The sequence below is a fragment of the Lynx canadensis genome, chromosome X, assembly GCF_007474595.2.
Source record: "Lynx canadensis isolate LIC74 chromosome X, mLynCan4.pri.v2, whole genome shotgun sequence".
Lineage (NCBI taxonomy): Eukaryota > Metazoa > Chordata > Mammalia > Carnivora > Felidae > Lynx > Lynx canadensis.
Genome location: NC_044321.2, coordinates 83,506,827 through 83,523,788, shown reverse-complemented (window position 1 = coordinate 83,523,788; position 16,962 = coordinate 83,506,827). Strand labels below are relative to the sequence as shown.

At 34.8% G+C, this 16,962-nt stretch overlaps 1 protein-coding gene and 1 non-coding gene across 2 annotated transcripts in view; one reads left to right on the top strand and one right to left on the bottom strand.

Annotated features, from left to right (window-relative positions):
- IL1RAPL2 (interleukin 1 receptor accessory protein like 2) overlaps window positions 1–16,962 on the bottom strand; it is a 626,232-nt gene that overhangs the window by 121,201 nt on the left and 488,069 nt on the right. The window lies entirely within an intron of this gene.
- On the top strand, window positions 9,058–9,164 carry LOC115508017. Its single transcript, XR_003966906.1, has one exon. It is a non-coding gene; the product is annotated as a U6 spliceosomal RNA (small nuclear RNA).

Here is a 16,962-nt window from a genome sequence, read left to right as displayed (position 1 = left end):
TAAGAAGCCCAGTGGTTGGCCTCAAGAGCAGAATGGAGGGGACAGAGCAAATAATCAGTGAAATGGAAATAAAACAAGAAAAATAACCAATTATGAACAATACAGGGCAAATAGACTGGAAAAAATTAACAGAGCTTGTGGGACCTGAGGGACTAAAACAAAGGATGCAACATTTATGTCACTGGAGTTCCAAGAAGAGAGGAAAATAAAGACAGGACTGAAAATGTGCTCAATGTCTAAGAAAATGTCTCAGAAATGGAATATGACATCAACGTACAGATTCAAGAAGTTGAATGATCTCACAAGTCTCTATGTCTGAAGAGGTTGTCAGGCTTACAGCAGAGAATTTAATTTTAATGTTTGCATGCAAGTTTGAATGTTATCATTGTCAATGAAAACTGTCATTTGTTTTCCTTGAAATGATAGCCTTAAACCATAAGACACTCTTAAATACAGAGAACAAACTGAGGGTTGATGGAGGGAGGTGGTTGGGGGATGGGCTAAATGGGTGATGGGCAGTAAGAAGGGCACTTGTTGTGATAAGCACTGGGTGTTGTATGTAAGTGATGAATCACTGAATTCTACTCCTAAAACCAATACTATACTGTAAGTTAACAAACTAGAATTTAAATTAAAAAAAGAAGTTGAATGAACTCCAAACATGATAAACATAAAAAAAGAAATCCATACCAAGACATTATATTTAAACTCCTAAAAACTAAACACAAAGATAAAATTTTGAAAGTCAGTCAGAGCAAGACAAATATCATATGATTTTACTCATATCTGGAATTTAAGAAACAAAATCGATGAACATAAGAGAAGGGAAGGAAAAATAAAATAAAAACAGAGAGGGAGGCAAACCATAAGATAATATTAAATACAGAGAACAAACTGAGGGTTGCTAGAGGGGTGGCATTTAGGTGGATGGGCTAAATGGGTGATGGGCATTAAGGAGGGCATTTGTTGGGATGCACCCTGGGTGTTATATGTAAGTGATGAATCACTAAATTCTACTCCTGAAACCATTACCAAATATGTTAACTAACTTGTATTTAAATTTAAAAAAAAACAATAAAAATTAAATTAAATTAGAAATACATATATTGAACAAAGGATTTATATCCAAAATATGTAAACACACATACACACACACACACACACACACACATCCTACAAATAGATTTTTTAAAAAGAGCCATCTTAATAGAAAAAATAGCAAGAAAGTCTTGAATAAAATTTTACAAAAGAAACTCCACAAAAGATAAACTCCAAATGGCCAATAAACATTTTTTTAAAAGATAAAAATTTGAAAGCAGAGTAAAATGATGCATTATTTACTAGGTGAATATTACTACTTTTATTCAATCTATTGCTGGAAATTCTAGTTGTGCAATAAGGTATAAAAAGAAATAAATGGCATGCATTTTGGAAAGAAAGAAATAAAACTGTCCTTTTTTGCAAGATGGCATGATGTCTATGTAAAAAAATCCCAAATAGCCTATAGAAAGGAATCCCCACTAAAGCTTATAAGTTCAGCAAGGTTTCAAGATATAATATAAAGATTCAAGAAGCAACTGTATTTCAGAAAAAAAGAATCAATTGTATTTCTATTAGATATCATGAAACCATGGATATCAAAACTAAAAATATGGAAACAAAAATAAAAAAAAAACAAATAAATAAAAATACAATGTCATTTATAATCATTAAAAAAGTTAAATGCCTAAATCTATCAAATCATGTACAAGACTAGTGTGCTAAAAACTACAGAACTCTGAAGAGATAAATCTAAAAAGAAGATGTGAATAAATGGAGAAACACACAAAACAGATTCAACACAGTAAAGATGTCATTTCTCCACAAATTTATATAAAGTTTTAATTCAATCTTATCAAAATTCCAGCAAGACTTTTTTTACATATAAACAAGATTATTCTAAATTTATATGAAAAGGCAAAAGACCTTGAATAGCTAAAGCAATATTGGAAACAAACAAACAACAACAACAAAAAAACAAAGTGGGAGGAATTAGTCTGTATGGTTTCAAGATTTATTATACAGCTACAGTCATCAAGGCTGTGTGGTACTGATGGAGAGATAGACAACAGATCAACAGAACAGGAAATCTAGAAATGACCAACACAAATATATCCAATTGATTTTTTACAAAAATGTAAAAGCAAGGCAATGGAGGAAAGCTAGACTTTTCAACAAATGGTGCTGGAATAATGGGATATCCTTAAGCAAAAATAATGAAACTTGAAATAAGTCTCACAATTTATATAATACAATTAACTCAAAACAGATTAATTTAAATTTAAAATGTATAACTATAAAACTTTTTGGAAGAAAAAGCATTGAGGAAAATCTTTGGAATCCAGGACTAGGCAAAGAGTTCTTTCACTTAATACCAAAAGCATAATCCAGAAAAAGAAAAATGGATAAATTGGATTTCATCATAATTACAAGGTTTTCTCTTTGAAATACCCTGTTAAAAGGATGAAAAGCAGTCAACAAATTAAATCTACCAAAAGTGACCTTGGTAAGGACTGAAAAACCACAGTATCTTGAAGGTATGGAAGTCATATATGGCCCCCATCTAAAGAGTGGGAGAAAATATGTACAAACCACATATCTGGAAAAGAAACAGTATCAAATCAAATCAAATCAAATCAAAGTAATAGTATCTAGAATATTATGTAGTAATTAAAATAGTATTTCAAAGTTGTCCAGTAAGAAAACCAAGCAATAAATTAGAAAATGGGCAAAAGACATGAAGAGACTTTTCACCAAGGAGGATGTACAGATGACTAATAAGCACATAAAAACGTATTTAACATCATTAGGGAAATGCTAATTAAAACTACAATGAGATGTTACTACATAGTTGACTAATGACTACAAAAAAATAGTAACAACATTAAGTGCTGAGAAGGATGTAGAGAAACTTGATTCATACATCACTGATGGGAATGTAAAATGGTTCACCCACTCTGGAACAGTGGACAGTATCTTTAAAAATTAAATATGCAAATACCATATGACTCAACAATTGTATTCATGGGCATTTATGTCCCATATAAATGAAGACTTACATTCCTACACATATACAAAGACATGTACATGAATGTTTATGTACACTGTATTCACAAATGTTTATGTCCACTGTATTCACAACAGCCAAAACCTGAAAACAATGCTGATGGATAATGGTTAAACAAATTTTGTTGCATCCATACCATGGACTGTTGTTACTCAACAATAAGAAAGAAAAAAAATTATTAACATGCAACCTGGTTGAACATCCAGGACATTATGCTGAATGAAAAAAGCCAATCAGAAAAGGTTTTATACTATATGATTCTATGTATGTAACATTCTCTAAATGACATTATTACTGAAATGTAGAGCAGTTTAGCAGTTGACAAGTGTTAAGGAGGGAATGGGAGGGAAGTGGGTACTTCTATAAAAGGTCAATGTGAAGGAATTTTGTGGTGATAGGACTGGTCTGCATCGTGACTATCAATGTCAGTATCCTAGTTGTGATATTGCACTACATTTCTGCAAGAGCTTACCATTAGGAAAAACTGGGTAAAGAGTACATAGGATTTGTCTGTATTACAAGCATACCTCAGAGATATTGAAGGTTTAGTCCCAGCTACCACAATGAAATGAATATTGTGATATAATGAGCCAAATGAAATTTTTGGTTTCCCAGTGGACATGAAAATTATTTTTACAATAGTCTATTAAGTGCATAAGAGCATTATGTCTAAAAAAATATATACCTTAATTTAAAAATGCTACACTGTTAAAAAATGTTAATCCTCCCCCTGAATTTCAGCAAGACATAATCACTAAACACATATCACCATAACAAAATTAATAATAATGAAAAACTTTGAAGTATTGTGAGAATTACCAAAATGTGACACAGAGACACAAAGTGAGCAAATGCTGTTGGAAAAATGGTGTAGATAGACTTGCTTGATGCAGAATTGGAAAAAACCTTTGTTTTTTTAAAATGCAATATCTGCAAAGCATAATAAAGTGAAGGGCAATAAAATGAGGTATGCCTGTATTTCTTACAACTGCATGTGGATGTATGATTATCTCAAAAGGCTTAATTAGAAAAATGGTTTTGGGAGGAAAAGAAAAAAAATCAGCAAACAATGACAATGTGGTGCTTGTCTATTTCTTTTGGGAATGAAATCTGAAGTATTTGCCTTTGGGAACCAAGGTTAGCTCTTGAATGGGATAAGCCAGGCTTTTCTCTACATAGCTGATATAAAATGTTTGTCTCTTTCCTGTCCTTCAAAGATAATTAGTACATGTGCAGAAGCCTAGGAAAACTGGAGTGATGGAACCCAGAAAGAGGACTGAATGACACTTCACTGATGTGGGAAATCTTTTTTTTTTTTTTTTTTGCTTGCCTGTACAAGGTGAAGGATCCCTTTTTTTTTTTAATCCTAAGGTATTTTAAAATCTATAAATCTATATAATTCACAAAAATAAATAACTTTTATTTAGGCACTAATGTTGAAAACATTGTAAAATCACAAAGAAATCAACTACTTGTGAGGTGTAATAAATATCAAACAATATTAGATAATTTTACAGGTATTTGAATTGAATCATAAAACTAAGTTGTTTTCATTGTTTTAGATTTTAAATCAGGGCAAGTTTATAAACTATCCTATATTTTGCACCCCATCTTTGCTCAAAGAAGCAAAAACCCATTTTGAAAAAAAAACTACAAGAAAGAGATAAAAAATAAATTCAATAAACATGCTCAGCTAGTGAATATTTTATTTCAGTTACTCACTAAACAATTAACAGTGAAATTAATCTCTTCTAATCTGTTCAAAATGAAAGAAAACATCTTACTGTTTGTTGTTTTCATAAAAACAAATAATCTTAAATAGTATTACAGTGGATATAATTTTAAAAAGTCAAGTATTTTAGAAATCTATCCAGAAAAATATAACAGATTTGCTCTTATAGTTTGGCTTTATTCTTTCATATGGTAGGAGAAAAACAGTACATCATACTGCTGTATAAAGGTGGGTAAACTGTACACACACACACACACACACACACAATAAGGGCTCATTAAACTTCCTTTTATCTAAGGAAAGTTATAACCATTCAGGACAAGGGTCCAGGTTTGAAAATCCATTGTGCTTTCAATAAGATAAAGGATAAAGACATATGATTATTTCAATAGATGCAGAAAAACCCTTTGACAAAGTGCAACATCCATTCATGGTAAAAACCTTCAACAAAGTAAGTTTAGAGAGAACACACTTCAGTGTAACAAAAGACATATATGAAAACCCCACAGCGAACATCACAGTCAATGGGGAAAAACAGAGCTTTTCCCCTAAGGTCAGGAACAAGACAAGGATGTCCACTCTCACCACTTTTATTGAACACAGAAGTAGGAATCCTAGCCACAGAAATCAGACAACCACAACATACATACGTACATACATATATGACATCCAAATCAGTAAGGAAGAAGTAAAACTTTCACTATTTATAGATAACATGATAGTCTAGAAAACCTGAAAGACTCCACCAAAAAACTACTGGAACTGATAAATTAATTCAGTAAAGTTGCAGAATACAAAATCAATGTGCAGATCTCTTGCATTTCTATCACTAATAATGAGGCAGCACAAAGAGAAATTAAGAAAATGATTCCATATACAATTTCACCAAAACCCATAAGATACCTAGGAATAAGCTTAACCAAAGAGGTAAAAGATCTGTACTCTGAATACTAGAGATCACTTATGAAAGAAATTGAAAAGGACACAAAGAAATGGAAAGACATTCCGTGCCCATGGGTTGAAAGAAAAAAATATTGTTAAAATGTCTATACTACCCAAATGGGCTATCTGCACATTTAATGCAATCCCTATCAAATGCCAAAAGTTTTTGTCACATAACTAGAACAAACAATCCTAAAATTTATATGGAACCACAAAAGACCCCGAATTGCCAAAGCAGTTTTGGAAAAGGAAAAACAAAGCTGGAGGTATCACAGTTCTGGACTTCATGTTATATTACAAAGCTGTAGTGATGTAAACAGTATGGTACTGGCACAAAAATAGATAAATAGGTCAAAAGAACAGACTAGAAAACCCAGAAATAAACCCACAATTATGTGGTCAATTAATATTTGACAAAGCAGGAAAGAATATCCAAGGGGAAAAAGACAGCCTCTCCAGCAAATGGTCAGCTACATGCAAAAGAATGAAACTGAACCACTTTCTTACACTATACACAAAAATAAAATCAAAATGGATTAAAGACATAAATGTGATACCTGAAAACATAAAAATCCTGGAAGAGAATACAGGCAATAATGTTCCTGATGGTGTTAGTCATAGCAATATTTTTCTAGATATATCTCCTGAAGCAAGAGGAAATAAAAGCAAAAATAAATTACTGGGACTACATCAAAATAAAAAGCTTCTGTACTGTGAAGAAAACAATCAACAAAACTAAAATGCAATCTGTGGAATAGGAGAAGATATTTGCAAATGGTATATTTGATACAGGATTATTATCCAAAATATATAAAGAACTTATAATACTAAACACCCAATAAACAAATATTCCATTTAAGAAATGGGAAGATTACATGAAGAGACATTTTTCCAAAGAAGACATTCAAATGGCCAACAGAAGCATAAATGGATGCTGAACATTGGGGTGCCTGGGTGGCTCAGTTGGTTAAGCACGCAACTCTTGATTTTGGCTCAGGTCATGATCTCACGGTTCATGTGACTGAGCTACCCATCGTGCTCTTTGTTGACAGTGTGAGGCCTACTTGGGATTCTCTCTCTCCCACTCTCTGCTCCTCTCTCGCTTGCATGGATTTTCTCTCTCTCTCTCTCTCTCTCTCTCTCTCTCTCAAAATAAACTTTAAAAAACTGTTTAAAAAAGATGTGAATATCAGTCATCATCAGGGAAATGCAAATCAAAACTTCAATGAGATATCACGTCACACCTGTCAGAATGGCTAAAATCAAAAACACAAGGGGAAAAAAAACCCACAAGAAACAACAAGTGTTGGTGTGGATGTGGAGAGAAAGGAACCCTCTTGCAATGGAGGTTCCTCAAAAAGTTAAAAATAAAACTATCCTATGAACCAGTAATAGTCCTACTGAGTATTTACCCCCAAGATACAAAAAAAGAAAAACTAATTCAAAGGGATGCATGCACCCCTATGTCTATAGCAGTATTATTTACAATATCCAAATTATGGAAGCAGCCCAAGTGGCCATCAATCAATGAATGGATAAAGAAGATGTGATATATATACAATGGAATGTTACATGGCCATAAAAAGAATGAAATCTTGCCATTTGCAACAACATGGATGGAGCTAAAGAACATTATGCTAAGTGAAATAAGTCATGAGACAAAGACAAATAACCATAAAGTTTCACTCATATGTGGAATTTTGGAAACAAAACAAAAGAGCATAGGGAAAAAATAAAGACAGAGGCAAACCAAGAAACAGACTCAACCATAGAGAGGCAACTTCTTGGTTACCAGAGGGGAGGTGAATCAGGGGGATGGATAAAATAGGTGATGGAGATTAAGGAGTACACTTCTCATGATGAGTGCTGGGTGTTGTATGGGATTGTTGAATCACTATATTGTACACCTGAAACTAATATAATACTGAATGTTAAATATACTGGTATTAAAATAAAAATATACAATTAGGCTCAAGGAGAATTTAGAACAAATTGCTAGATGATAGACTCATAATAAATTAAGGACATATAGGAATATATATGGATGCCCTTAATATTTTGAGGTTGATATTATGGATAGCATCATCCTACTACAACCATATATATCTTGATGGTCTTGTCAAGAATAGCATGATTGAGGCAGAAAGAGAGAAAGAGCAAGAGTGAGAGTGACAGCAAGCGTGAGAGCAAGAGTGAGAGCAAGAGTGTGCACAGGCAGAGGTAAAAAGAGAGAGAGAGCACCCAAGTGCAAACACAGCTGCATTAGCAAGGGTAATAATAAATTTTGTAGGGCCTATAAATATGACAAGGAAATTGACTTTATGTACAAAATTTAAAAAAAAAAACACTAAAATTGTTTTAATGGTTAAGAATATTAGTGGAAAGTTATGTATAATGTATGTGTGATCCATGAGTCTGGGGCAAGTCAGAAATAGAACAAACAACATTCTGGACAGCGAGTTGTTGCTTTCTTTAGAACAAAGAATGTGCTTCCTGTACAGCTAAATTCAGAACTTTTGATTTGAGAGATAGAGGAATCCATGATATCCTTTGCCAAACTTGTCAACTATATACTCTGTTAAAGGGAAGGAGAAAACCAAAGAGCCTCATGAACTAAAGGTATTGTCATAAAGGCCAGTAAAAAACAAGGTACCACTTATTAGCAGACACCCAAATGAGTGATGGGTTAGGTCTTATGGTCCTCACCTTGCAAGAAAAAAAAAACAAAAACAAAGATAAGGCATGCACTCAAAGACAAAAAAAATGAGATAACCACTAGACAATACACTCTTTGCAGACACATATCCATAGCTTAGTCATTTTGGGTTTCCCAGAACACCTGATGAACTGCTTTACACAAAACAGGTAATCAATAAATATGTTTTGTCTTTCTTCCGTTGAATAATAGTAGAAAAATAGGCTGTCATATGAAGACTTACTATTAAGGTATGGTGATTCTTTTACTTTCATCCGTATACTCTCCATTCCAAAACAAACAAAAAACAAATAATGGGAACACGTATATGTAGAACTCTTACTCCTTTCTTCTCTTTACACATACTCCCTCTACAATGACAAAAAGATAAAAAAAAATGAGGGTGCACATTGGTGGTTTAGTCAGTTAAGGGTTCAACTTTTGATTTTGGCTCAGGTAATGATCTCATGGCTCATGAGTTTGGGCCTCACAGTGCAGAGCCTGCTTGGGATTCTCTCTTTCCCTCTTTCTGCCCCTCCCCTGTTCATGGGTACACATACTCTCTCAAAATAAACATTTTTAGTGCTCGCTTCGGCAGCACATATACTAAAATTGGAACGATACAGAGAAGATTAGCATGGCCCCTGCGCAAGGATGACACACAAATTCGTGAAGCGTTCCATATTTTTTTTACCCAAGGGATACAGGAGTACTGATGCATAGGGGCACTTGTACCCCAATGGTTATAGCAGCATTCTCAACAATAGCCAAATTATGGAAAGAGCCTAAATGTCCATCAACTGATGAATGGATAAAGAAATTGTGGTTTATATACACAATGGAGTACTACATGGCAGTGAGAAAGAATGAAATATGGCCCTTTGTAGCAACGTGGATGGAACTGGAGAGTGTGATGCGAAGTGAAATAAGCCATACAAAGACAGATACCATATGGTTTCACTCTTATGTGGATCCTGAGAAACTTAACAGAAACCCATGGAGGAGGGGAAGGAAAAAAAAAAGAGGTTAGAGTGGGAGAGAGCCAAACCATAAGAGACTCTTAAAAACTGAGAACAAACTGAGGGTTGATGGGGGGTGGGAGGGAGGGGTGGGTGGGTGATGGGTATTGAGGAGGGCACCTTTTGGGATGAGCACTGGGTGTTGTATGGAAACCAATTTGACAATAAATTTCATATATTAAAAAAAAAAACGTCCAAACACACACACAAAAAATAAATAAATAAACATTTTTAAAAAGATAAAAAATGAGTACAAAAAAATTAACGACATAGGTCAACTTCCCAATATTTCAACTAAGACAAAAACTTGAAAATTGCAAAGATGAGAGAAATTTTGGTACATCTTTCAGATATGCCATGTTAATACCAATGATTTAATTCCTTAATCAACAGTTATCATTTTTAGAGGAATTAAAATCAGAAAAGAAAACATATCATTGCTACACATTCTACTGTCTGATTCATGCTTTTTCAAAGACCCAGATTTATGGCTGAAATGGTAAATCAATTCTCTCCATCAAAAGTGTGTTCTATTTTCGGGGCGCCTGGGTGGCTCAGTCGGTTAAGCGTCCGACTTCAGCCAGGTCACGATCTCGCGGTCCGTGAGTTCGAGCCCCGCGTCGGGCTCTGGGCTGATGGCTCAGAGCCTGGAGCCTGTTTCCGATTCTGTGTCTCCCTCTCTCTCTGCCCCTCCCCCGTTCATGCTCTCTGTCTGTCCCAAAAATAAATAAACTTTGAAAAAAAAAATTAAAAAAAAAAAGTGTGTTCTATTTTGTACCCTGACATTGAAGTAATACAGATTAGTTGCAAAATAAGATGAGTTTATTCATAACACTTTTGCAGCCAAATACGTCCACTGGAACATAAGAGCAACATTGTCTGGACAATATTATAAAGCCAACAAACCAAAAATTACAAAGTAATTGGAAGTAAAGAAGACAATTTCAGAATTAGAATATAAATGCTTATTTTTTAATTAAAGAAATACACACACACACATACATATATAGCACGGGATGGGTTGGAATGAGGGGATAGGATGTAGCATGGTAGGAGAGATGAGATGTCCTATGAATTTGTACTGTGACAGACTAAATATTTGTGCTTGGTGCTTGAGTCCTGGCTTTGACCCCAAGATATATTTTTGTTTTCAGGACAGAAAAGTAATACATGGACACTTGTTAGGAAGAGAATCATTGGCTCAGTAGATCAGGGGTATGGCATAATGTTACTTTCCTTATGTGTGGCTTACAGCAGTAGGAAGTATGCAAATAAAGTTCTAATGAAAAGAATTCATCTTGCATGGTCCTACTGAAGAAGCTTCTCTCTCAGAACCACATGAGGATTTTCCACCATTTCAGTTATTTCTAACATTTTTTGAAATGGACAAGATTTGATACAGCTTCAAAGGCAAGCTACTTATAAATTTGTCCTTGAATTAATATAGACACACTCCATGTTAATATTGAATATTAAATATGACCTTCATTCAAAATATCAAAGAAAATCCTCTCTTCATTTCCAGTTTAAACCTTCCTTTCTCACAGTCTAAGGGAAGTGATTAAAGGAGATAAAAGAAAAGTGGAATTTGAGCCTATGAAGTATTCACCTAGAGAGGACATAAATGTCCTAATAGAAAAACTAAATTTTGCTTCTCCATTTTGGTAGGGGAGAGGGAGACCTAATCTCTGTCTTCCACTGACCCCTAGAAATATTGACAAGAGTTTGTAATACTTCACAAAATTTTTCTGGATTGAAGATTTCAAAAGATCTGAGCATTCATTTTCAGCCATCATCTCAAATGTCAAAGGATGACTAACTCACATTCAAGACACTGGAATCTCCAGGGCTTGCTTTTGACATTTATGTGTTTTCTTTCTTATTCCTGGATCAAGCTGGGCACATTTGAAGGATGTTACTTGTAGCTCTATAACTCTTTAACATAAGGAATATGCATGCACAATATTTATGTGTGTACATACACACACATTGTGAAAGTTACAAAATAAGGCCTCAAAATCAATTTATAAAGGAGATTGGTATTCAGCCTCCTGACATATTCCCCCAAATAATATGCACAGGCAATCACACATATACGTGAAATATACTAGATGGTCCTGTTCTCTTAAAACATTTAATCGCAGAAAGGAAGCTTTATTTATTTTGAGAAATTCTGAAGACATATCTTAAAGATAAATTTCATATGGATAATATTTGTTTGAAGGTGAAAAAGGGAAAACATTTTTTTTCTTTCTATCTAGGTTTTTAATTGCTCTACTTCCTGGAGAAAATATACATCATGACTGTCTACCTCATTTAAAGAAAAAAAATTCTCAGCAAAAAGGAAGAAAGGAAGAAAGTCAGGAAAAGAAAATGACTGATACAACAAAGCATAAAATGTCATTTTTATATCAGATATGTTGTGAATCCCTTTGCCTGGATTCACAAACTCACTGCGTTTCCAAAAGTTTCGATTTTATACAGCATCTGCAATGTGCCATTACTTTACCAAGCAATTGGTAAAGGCTCTGCTTTTGAGCATCACAAATTATTTCTATTTTTCTGTTCTGTTACATTCTCATGCATTTTTTAAAAATGTTTTTATTTATTTTTGAGAGAGAGAGAGAGAGAGAGAGAGAGAGAGAGAATGAGCGGGGGAGGGGCAGAGAGAGGGAGACAGAATCCAAAGCAGGCTCCAGGCTCTGAGCTGACAGCAGAGAGCCAGATGTGAGGCTCGAACTCGTGAACCATGAGATCATGACCTGACTGAAGTCGGACACCTAACGGACTGAGCCACCCAGGCACTCCTCATGTACTTTTTTAATGCCAGGCATAAATGGAAAAAAAAAAAAAAAAACCCACAAAAAAACAAAAAAACAAAAAAACACACACAATAAGAACAAGGACAACAACTTGAAATCTGAAAGGACGGTATTTTCTAAGGATCCCAAAGGTTTTCTTTCCCCATTCCAGTATTACACAGTGCTACTTAGTTTAGCACCATGTTGGTATTGTTGGTCTTTTGGATTGTTTGGCTCTTGTTTTTCTTACTGACCTTTATTACATTGTCCTCTATTAGTGTGCATTTACTCTGGTCTTCCCATCTAGATTGTAAGCGGAGGTAATATTTTCCCCTTCCCTTTTTCCCCTCATAGATCACATCATGGTATTGGCTATTCAGGAGGTAGCCAATAAAAATTTGTTAATGAAGTGATAACATACAATTGGTGTCACAAGATACAACTTCACCACATTCTGATCACCCTTCTGATGCTTCCTTTCCCTTGCCTTGTGACTTCCCTTGCCTTCCCTTCCCTTCCCTTTCCTTTCTTCTTTCTTTCCTTCCTTAGGGTATATTATATTTATTGTGGGACTGCTACGTAGTTTGCATTATATTGGCATAAAAATTAGTATAAATCACCGATTTTTCCTTTCAATGAGCTTACATTTTAATCAGGGAAATAATATTTACATGAGAAACTATTAAGTAAGATTTAGTGTCTCAATGAATGGTAAAGACAGTAAGTGTTGTGAATTCAGAGAAGGGGGCATTATTGGGTTTCATTTAGTTAAAAGAGGTCTCTTAGAATAGAAGCTATTAGAAATGATCTCTGGAACAAAAATGCCTCACAGTGTTCTTGCAAATACCAAGTAGGCTAATGAATTTGAAGGCTTAAACATGGCAAATAATCAACAAGTAGCATTCATAATGATACTATGATGATGGAAAAAAGATGAAAAAGAGGACTGGTCAGGAGAGGCTTTCAACATTTAGGTAGTAGAGAAAGCACCTAAGGAAACAGTAGATTTTAGGATAAGTATGGCATGATGGAAACAGTAAAGTTAAAATAGAAGACTCATTGTGAGTAATAAAAATAACAGAGGGGGAAGGTCCATGTCAAGATTGAGGAGGACTTTGAGTGTCAGGTCGATGCATTAAGACTTACTTTTCTACAGGTGAGGAGCCCTTGGCATTTGATGGATTCTTATTGCAGTCTAATGGTTCTTTAGGCCCTTTCACTAAGACAGGCATACCATTACCTATATTTCCCCAACGTGACTCAGTGAAAGAAAGATTTAGACAATCAAATGAAAGTTTTTATCTAAAGTTGTCTGTTAAGTGGGTCGACAGTTTCTTTTTATAATGCCAGCCTCTTACCTCTTGCCTTAGAATGACTGAGCCAAATGGTTATTTTGATATAGACAGAGCAAATGTGGCTTCAAAGACATACACTTAGTGAATGCCAAGTGAAAATATTATGGATTACATTGAAATTATTACTGTATGGGATCACATTCTCCCATGTTGCCTCACATCCTGAAACTATAAAACAATAATTAGCTATTAAATTGGCCTCAAACACCGAATATGCCAAGTGTTATGCAAAGCCTCCACATGCTCTCAAAAGATCTTTACAGGAGAGTGAACAGAATACTGAAAAGTGGAAGAATCAGCAAAAGAAGAAAATAAACAGTTGGAAAAGAAAGGAAGAGCAGTGGGGCAGAACCACAGTTTTCAATAATCTAAGAGGATAAAAAAATCATACAATAAATTTCCATAATTGGGAATAACTGAGAAATTGAAACTTCATTAAGCGGAAGTATAATGCAAAAAAGCACATTGTAAAACTAGCACATTAGAGAACGTGATGCAAATAAAGATACAGGGATCATAGAATCACAGAATTGAAGAAAAATCTTGAGATATCCTTTTGCCCATATTTCTCATTTTAATTTCACCTCAATTACCTCAGACAAGAGAGGATCTATCCTGTTTGAGAGCAAAATGTGAAACATCCCAGAAGTAATTTCATAACTTCCATAGTGATGTATTCTGATGTTTGACAGCTTTCACTGCCAGTACATTCTTTCTTAAACTTTCTCATTCTATAGTGTTATTTCCTGTGGCTCTGCCCTCACTTCAGATGGGGAGCATCTGGTCCTAATGATTGCCCTTCAGGTCCTAGAAGATCATTACTCAATCACCTCTTAGCCAGCTTTTCTATGGGCTGAACAATCTCAATTCCCTTTGGTTTTCTCTTCTTCAGTTTATTTCCCTGCTTGTTTATCATTTCTTCTCTGGGATAGATTTATAATAAGAAAAACAATCTTGCTGTATTTCATTCCAAATAATCATGCAATTAAAGTTCTAACTTAAAAAAAAAAAAGAGTGTATATCCGCTTAGGCTTCTAAGGCCAAGAATATTTTAAAAATTAGCCTTTTTTTTTTCTTTTCTCGATGACAAATGCCAGTGGAAAATCTTACTTAACCTAAAAAAAAAAAAAAAAAACAGTATGTCTCTAAGGAGTTGAACTGTGCAGAACTATTTTTGCTGTGGACAGAGATCAACCTCCCTCCCCCCACCCCACCCCGTCTTCATGGGTAAATCGTATAGTTACATAAAAAGAAAAATTTCTCAAAGTGCCACTGACATAGGAAGTTTTACCAACTTATATAGCCTCAGGCAAGGGTTATATTCCTGAACTCTGAACCCACCTTTCCTAGTTCTTCTCAGTATCACAAATGAAGCTAATAATGGAGGAAAATCTCCAGGCTCTCAAATGATAAAGTAACATTCTTTCTAAAACCTAGGGGGAAAGTACTGTCAGAGGGTTCAGAAAGTCATAATTTTAAAATATAGTAAGTCATCTGTGAATGGCTAACTCACCCCCTGAAATTCAGATGATAGTTTTATGAATTGTTTCTAAGGCAATATAATTTGCCAAAATAATTGTATACTATGCCATTTATAAAGTCTTGATTTGTCTCTTCACTTGGAAGCCGAACCCCTAGGCCACTGTTAGAATTAGGCATAAGTTCTGTATTAAAGAGGGCAAGATTATCATGTGAACTTTTTAGTTTAATTCTATTACATGGCCACTGAGTTCCTTGTGAATCTGTAATATACACCAGGTGGTGTGCAAATATGCTGTTGTTTAGAGAAGAGTGGCAAGGGATTCCATTCAGGGTGAAATGTTCTCTTTCTTTAATATTATTATTTCTATAAAGAGAAGATTTGGGAAAATGTCACATTTTAAAATAAATAGCAGACATTTTCCCCATGGCATATCAGTTTGATTTAGTAAAAAAATTAAAGAATATGAGTCCCAATAACATTAGTCACCAAACAAAAACACAAAGGAAACTTTGTCCTTACTTTCTAATAGAATAATAGTTGGAACTCAGCTACTCTGTAAGAGGGCCATTTCCCTCCATCATCATGAAATGCTTCTCCAAATGTCCCTGTAAACCAGTGACTCTCAACTAGGAGGAATTTTGCCCCCTACCCAGAACCTTGGCAATATCTAGAGGAATTTTTGGTTGTCACAACTAAGGGTGGTAAGGCTATTGACATCCAGTGGTTTGAGGCCAAGGAGGTTGCTAAATGTCCTACAGTTCACAAGATGGGGCCCCACACAAAGAATTATCCAGCCCAAAATGTCAAGAGTGCTGAGACTAAGAAATTCTGGCTTAGCCTAAAGAGTGCCCCCTGACTGACATCACTGACTTACACCACTATCTAGGGGAGGACAGCCCTTTTTGTAGTCAGAACTTTGTGTCACAGTCTGCTTTACTCAGGATGTTGTTTTTCTACTATTGTGCTGTATACTTGGCTCTACTACCTCTCTCTTTCGTACTTTCTGAAGGATGGGAAGGCCTGAGAAGACTTAAGATACTTTTCTTCACCTTCTTTGGAAGACTGTGCCAACTTCTACCATAAGGGCTGTGTACTTCCTGCTGTATGTTCTCCAATCTCTAGTCTTGTGGGAAATTCTAGAGTGAGCATACACCCTTTCTCTGATGAGATGACAGGAATGCTACTTTCAAGTTCAGAGAGAGCCAAGCTATCCTGCCTTACTCCTTGAACACTTCCATTTCTATCCCCAGGCAGATTTCCTACACATGCTTTCCCTTGATTTCTTGCTTCTACCTCATAGCTTCTGGCTACACTTGTGTGCCCTCAACTCAAGTATTTGTTGGCAAGTTTCCTTCACAGTGATTTAAGTCTGGCTAATAACTTTTCAAGTTCATAATGACTATGATTTAGTACTGGAAGCAATATGAGTCATTCTGGTTAATCAAACACTCTGGTTAACTGAGAATCATTAGAGACACCATGTCAGAATCACTGTTTTATCAAGGAATTGAAAAGAAACCAAATACACTAAACACTAAAACTATGGTGAACGTCATTTAATCTCTACTTGACAATTTAAATGGCTCATTAGGATCTTTTATTGCCTTTAGTGTCATTATTATAATCCTCTGACTCTTTGTCTCATTTTGTTTGACTGATGCTGGGTAGAGGAATCAGTTCAATTAAGGAATTGTGGGGAAAAGAATTGGGCCGTCAGTAAGTATTATTGGCTTACAAGAAAATAGAGGCTACTCAGTTTTGGAAATCTGTTGCCTATATTTTGACAATTTTTTAAATCTAGAAACATAGAAAACTTGGAAAGTAGAGAG